General features: G+C 36.2%; 1 protein-coding gene across 3 annotated transcripts in view; it reads right to left on the reverse strand.

Moving 5' to 3' along the window:
• The window catches only part of LOC144965667 (uncharacterized), a 61,249-nt gene extending 57,238 nt beyond the window's left edge, over positions 1-4,011 (reverse strand). The window contains exon 1 of one of the 3 annotated variants that reach the window (XM_078901244.1): positions 3,889-4,011. The gene's annotated coding sequence lies outside the window, so the exon portion shown is untranslated. Of the gene's footprint in view, positions 1-3,775 lie in introns of all 3 variants that reach the window. The other 2 variants (XM_078901245.1, XM_078901246.1) reach the window with 2 other exon arrangements.
• Between the last annotated feature and the right edge of the window lie 2,728 nt (positions 4,012-6,739).

The raw sequence follows: 6,739 nt of genomic DNA on the forward strand, positions 1-6,739 counted from the left end.
CTGCACCTGGGATTGACCTTGGTTCCTTTGCGTGTGAAAAGAATGCTCTGCCAACTGAGCTATCCCCCCCCCCCCCCCCCCTTGAGCTATCGGGACCCCCCCCCCCCCCCGCCCCAGATCATCAAGCGTTAAATTTTTACTAATAATGATATTCTTTAAAAAAGAAGTATCATTTAAATAACGTGTTTTGTATTCAAAGATGACGAGATTGGAATTGATTCAAGGTTGAAATTAAAGATTACTTTCACTCTTGCGTTTTAGAATTCCAACTTTGTTCCCAGCGCGCACCTGCACCCTCGAGCTCGTGCAGCGATTGGGAACACGCATTTCCAATAATCGTATATTATCAGTCATATCTCAAAAGTACCTCAATTTCCCTAGAGCGCCTCACATATTCATTACAATTCTATATTATATTATGATAAATAAGCTCATGATTTGCATCGGGTTATTATCGGTCTGGTAGAGGTGGATGCAATCCACAGTGGATAGCGTGTGCTGCAAGTAAAAATGTAGAAATGAGTTATATAAATGCGCATATTTAATCACGTCATTAACTCACCCCCCCCCCCCCCCCAACGCAATCATATCACCACTACTACTACCACCACACCATCGTCTGAGGCCTGACCGCCATTTTGAATCCAATCGACAATCAGCATCTTGGAATGACAAGGCCTTGACACTTGACATTCTACAAATGACAAAATCGCCTCATAATGGTAATATGTCGGGGTATATTTTGTAATGCTTTATATATATATATATATATATATAATATATATATATATATATATATATATATATATATATACATACCATTACAACATAGGGCAATACCCGTTAAACGTTGTTCAACATAGCTGCCGACCATTTCGCATTTTCAGAATTATTACTTACGCAAAACAACGGCCCATTCAGCAATTCCGTATTCACTACTGAAAATACGCAAATTGAACAAATGACCACAGGACATATTAGAAATCGAGATTCAAAATCATTTCAACATGTTTTCTGCATACACAAGAGCACCAAGAGGATTGAATGATTGTGGTGGCAGGGATTAGTGTGATGTCAAAGATATACAAGTGATTTATAAGGTAGGTTACCCGGATTTCGACACTGGTCGTAAAGTCGACATTCTTTGATGGCCTGCTTTCAAGCCCGTTTTTCGCCTAAATTTATGTTTTCGGACATAAAAACATTGATGTCATCTTAACCGCCGATAAATTTTCTTTCTGCTTCACCTACTTTCCGATATTAAAAACGAATAGAAAATTTTGCTTTTTCATGCGTAAACTTACGGTTCACAAAATCTAATTCAACACCCGTGATTTTGTAAAAAAATTTAAGGCGTGGCCCTAATTTCGACACTCTCCAGGAAAGACGGTAGTTTTGAGATTTGGAAACTTGTAATTTGTTAAAACTAAGTATCCTTTTGTTCAAAATACCTTTTCTGTTCGATCTATGTCATGTGTTTTGCATTTCAGTCTCGAATCTATTCAAAAACTGACTAAAACACAATTTCTACACAAGTGCACATCTAATGAAGGGGATGTTCAAAGCTATTAGAATTTCTTTTTCTCAATGCATATCTGTAAATGTTAACCACTGTCTCTATTCGGCGTTATAAAAGAATGAAGCAAGTTCCAAAATTGAATTTAAAGGAAAAACCTACGACAGGAAAAACAAAACCTGAGCCTAAAGTAGTCCTTCAGAGCCAATCGGCCCATGAAACCGGAGTTTATCCTGGTTTTTTATAGTGTAAAACGGACAATTGTAATTACTTGCTATCCTTTGGATAGGACTCTAGTCTATCACAATGTAATTTCCGCCAGGTCCAACAGACCCAGCTACCCAATCACTGCTGGGTGGACAGGAAAAATAATTCGACTGCACCTGGGATCGATCCCGGTCCCTTTTCGTGTGAAACGAGTGCTCTACCAAATGAGCTTTCGCGACCCTCGAGCCTAAAGTAAATTATCTAAAAAATAATAAACTACATCCATTCTCTATATCGGGCCAAATCACTTCAAATCAACTTATGTGATTTCAACTTCAAAATCAATATTTGACGCCGACATAACACCGCATTGAGACAGAGGGTCATTAATGTATCTGTTTATAATTAAATTACAAAGAATCTTGTATAAAAATATTGAATATTGTGGCCATTCGCACGTATATAGAATGGTTGTGTGCGTATGTGAAAGAGAGAGAGAGAGAGAGAGAGAGAGAGAGAGAGAGAGAGAGAGAGAGAGGGGGGGGGGAGGGAGAAAGAGTGGACAAGGAAGAAGAAGAAGAAGAAGACGAAGAAGAAGAAGAAGAAGAAGAAGAAGAAGAAGAAGAAGAAGAAGAAGAAGAAGAAGAAGAAGAAGAAGAAGAAGAAGAAGAAGAAGAAGAAGAAGAAGAAGTAGAAGAAGGAAGAAGAAGAAGAAGAAGAAGAAGAAGAAGAAGAAGAAGAAGAAGAAGAAGAAGAAGAAGAAGAAGAAGAAGAAGAAGAAAACAACAACAACAACAACAACAACAACAAGAACAAGAACAACAAGAACAACAAGAACAACAAGAAAAAGAAGAACAAGAACAAGAAGAACAAGAAGAACTAGAAGAAGAAGAAGAAGAAGAAGAAGAAGAAGAAGAAGAAGAAGAAGAAGAAGAAGAAGAAGAAGAAGAAGAAGAAGAAGAATGATGATGATGATGATGATGATGAGGAGGTGGAGGAGCTGAAATAAGCACGTTATGTAAAGCGTGCGTTTTATTGAGGGCAACAGATAGAGATGTTAGTGTCAAGTAAGTTGGGTTAAGTTGGTATTAACAGTTAGAGTTTCTGAACGTGACAAAAACTAGAATTTCATATTTCTGGTCATTCTGGTTTTAATTTCACTTTTCAGCATCTAGCTGTTTCACCCCTACATTATACTGGTTTTAGACGGTGCGTGACAATATCAAATGTCTGATCTACCACGAAAAAGCACAGCGTGTAGGTGATGGGTTACATTTTGCAACTTGGAAAAGAGAGAATGATATAGCTTGATATAACGTACACCGAATCACATATCACTTATAACGTTTAAATCACAAAATTGGATTCAATAGTCTGATTTCGCGGCGGCCATTGTGGTTCTAAAAAAAGAACGCGTAGAAATTAATACTGAAATTCCTATTTGTGTCTATAAATAGAATATCAAAGTAGGTCCAGTTCACTCCGACATAATACCGCTTTGACACGATGCGTCACAATCTAATTGCACTTATAGGCAGGTCTGATAACTGAACGCAATTATGGGCTTGTTTTAACATTGTTGTAATGTATAAAATATTGCGTTGGATTGATAATATTTCCAATACAATAATGAGAACATAACAATTTGAGTTATCAGACCTGTAAATAAGTACACGTCGTCACAATTGCACTAGAATAATATTATATACTTTATTCATAAAAAAAATGGAAATCCGTTTACAGAGGTGGCATGCATAAAAATGTATAGACACAAAGTTGAGAATCTATGGCGACAATGTATACATATATATATATATATATATATATATATATATATATATATATATATATATATATATATAATTAGAATAAATATATAAATAGAATAGAATCAATAAAAATCGATATGCGCCAGTCAAAGAAGACATAAAAACACTCCTAAAAATCGTCTTCCTCGGCTGAGAATCAAACCTCAGACCGCCCTACCTACGGCCAAAGATTTCACGTTCATCGAATCAATAATTGTTCATCGCTCTAATTTATTTGTTTTACCCTGACACAAACTGGTCCTATTTCACTATCTAGACAAAAACACTAGAGATTCCAGCACGACACACACACACACACACACACGCACATTTCAGAGAAAAACAAGTGATGGCAACCGTAATGAAATCATGGAATCAGTTTTTGTAGTCATTACAGAGATGTCTGTCACTTTTAAAATAAATGGATAGAGACAAGAGAGAACGTGAGCCCTTGGTGCTAGAATACGGCCCCACTCACCCTTTGTGTCTGCCTTGTCGTGTTTCTTCTCATCGTCCCCTGTCTCAACTCTATCTGTAACAGCCGCCATCAGGGTTGGTTGGTTACGTCCCTTTGCTTGTTTATGTTCCGTTGTTTTCATAGCGACTACTGCTTTTAAACTTTTAAAAGTAGCCTACATTATTTCTATTATAATCATCATTGCTATTCATAATCACCACCAGCAGCAGCAGCAGCACCACCACCACCACTACCACCACCAGAACCACCACCATCATCATCATCATCATCATCATCATCATCATCATCATCATCATCATCATCATCATCATTACTATTACTATTATTATCATTGATGTTGTTGTTGTTATTCTTCTTTATCCTCCTCCTCCTCATCCTCCTCCTCCTCCTCCTCCTCCTCCTCTTCCTCCTCCTCCTCCTCCTCCTCCTCCTCCTCCTCCTCTTCTTCCTCCTTCTTCTTCTTCTTCTTCTTCTTCTTCTTCTTCTTCTTCTTCTTCTTCTTCTTCTTCTTCTTCTTCTTCTTCTTCTTCTTCTTCTTCTTATTATTATTATTATTATTATTATTATTATTATTATTATCATTATTATTATTATCATTATTATCATTATTATTATTGTTCTTCTTCTTCTTATCATCATCATCATCATCATCATCATCATCATCATCATCATCATCATCATCATCATCAGCATCATCATCATCATCATCATCATCATCATCATTGTTATTATTATTATTATTATTATTATTATTATTATTATTATTATTATTATTATTATCATTATTATTATTATTATTATTATTATTATTATTATTATTATTATTATTATTATTATTATTAGTAGTAGTAGTAGTAGTAGTAGTAGTAGTAGTAGTAGTAGTCGTCGTCGTCGTCGTCATCATCATCATCATCATCATCATCATCATCATCATCATCATCATCATCATCATTATTATTATTATTATTATTATTATTATTATTATTATTATTATCATTATTATTATTATTATAGAAGCAACTGACGACAGTGATGATGCCAGTAATCTAAAAAATAATATTTCTGAATCAGTTTGTAATTTTTCTGTGTCAGTAAGAGATGCAGAAGTCTAAATAAGACGCAGAAGTCGTGACATCACACTGTTCTGCCTTCCGGTCCAAAGCTCATGGGAAGTGTGTAACCAGTCCTCCGGACATTGAATAAATAATGGATAGGTTACGTATTTTGAATCATAATGTGGCATGACCATTTTAGTTGCGAGAGTATGGGCAGATTCCTGTGATTGCGGGACCTAAAAGAGTGAGGACGAGTGATCTTCATTGACAACCAGTATTTATTTAGGTTAGAACATTAGATGCAATCACTCTTAAGATATATCCGAGACAGTAATGATGCAAATTTCTTTTTTTTTTATTTTAAACATCTTAAAACGTTTCGTTTTGATATGTAGCACTGTAGAATGATATTGCTTTGTTTCAAATTGCATGTTTGAGTGGTTGTATGTTGAGTTGTTGAGTGCTAGTAGCCACTTTACTGTTAAGCCCTATGAGCTTGTTGATATACGGGGTAAGGCGCTATAGGGAATGAGATTAGCGGAAGAGTAGCGTCACCTTACAGAGAGAACTTCAAAATGGTTTTGCGCATGCGTCTCTCTATCGTCCTCGCTTTCGGTGAAGTGTCTCATGCCGCACAACCAACATGACGTTCTCTCTCTAATAACTTTTCCGCTCGTGACTTCCAATCAAGGGACGCTACTCTTCCGCTAATCTCATTCCCTATATAAAAACCATATATTTTTTGTATATTATTATTATCTTAAAGCAGAGATCAGTTGCACAATAAATGTATCCAATCCTCATGTGGAACTAGTATTTTTGGCTTTATATTATTGCTCCGTTTTAAAATGATAAGAAATACGGTTCAGTGTCAAAAAAAATATGATCATTAGTCACAAACTTAAAGGTTACTCGATCCAGCTAGTACACATGCACTGAAAGTGGTTTATAGTTTTTTGTAGAATTTCCACACTCCCATGTCACGAACATATAGCATGGCACATTGCGTTCATAACAAGAAATGAAGTGAGTAGGAAAATACCAGAAGACAACAGAGAATAAAAACTTCGGGTGGCGATGGGGGCTCGAACCCGCGACCTTACTGGTACGACAACTCCGCCTGGCCGGAGAGATCGTGACTCTACCGTGAGAGCTATATTCGACCGTGCGGTCAATGACATTGACTCACGACTACAAATAGTACCCTGGAGATTAGTTATAATTATGTTGATTCTATTTTCTCATGTAGTCCTTCAGAGCTCTTAGGTTGTTGACCCTAAGTTTATCCCGGTTTCTATAGCGTGAAACGGACAATAACAGTTGCTTGCTATCCTTTGGATAGGACGCAATTATATCGCAAACTATCTTTCCGCCATATCTATCAGATGCAGTTACCAAACACTGATGGGGAATCAGAATATATATATATATATATATATATATATATATATATATATATATATATATATATATATATATATATATATATATATATCAACTTTTTAAAAAAATTGAGCTTTATATAGAGCAATATCCAGTAAACGTGCTCAAAGCGCTTTACAAGGGGTCCTTGGACAACAGCAACACTTAACATGTAGGACGGGACATGACACTTGTGAGGCGATATTACACTTCTTTTTCGGACAGAGGCAACGCTGTTAACGGCTAGGTACTC

The sequence above is a fragment of the Berghia stephanieae genome, chromosome 2 (genome assembly GCF_034508935.2).
Source record: "Berghia stephanieae isolate SIO BIC M18660-M18661 chromosome 2, UCSD_Bste_1.3, whole genome shotgun sequence".
NCBI classification, from domain to species: domain Eukaryota; kingdom Metazoa; phylum Mollusca; class Gastropoda; order Nudibranchia; family Aeolidiidae; genus Berghia; species Berghia stephanieae.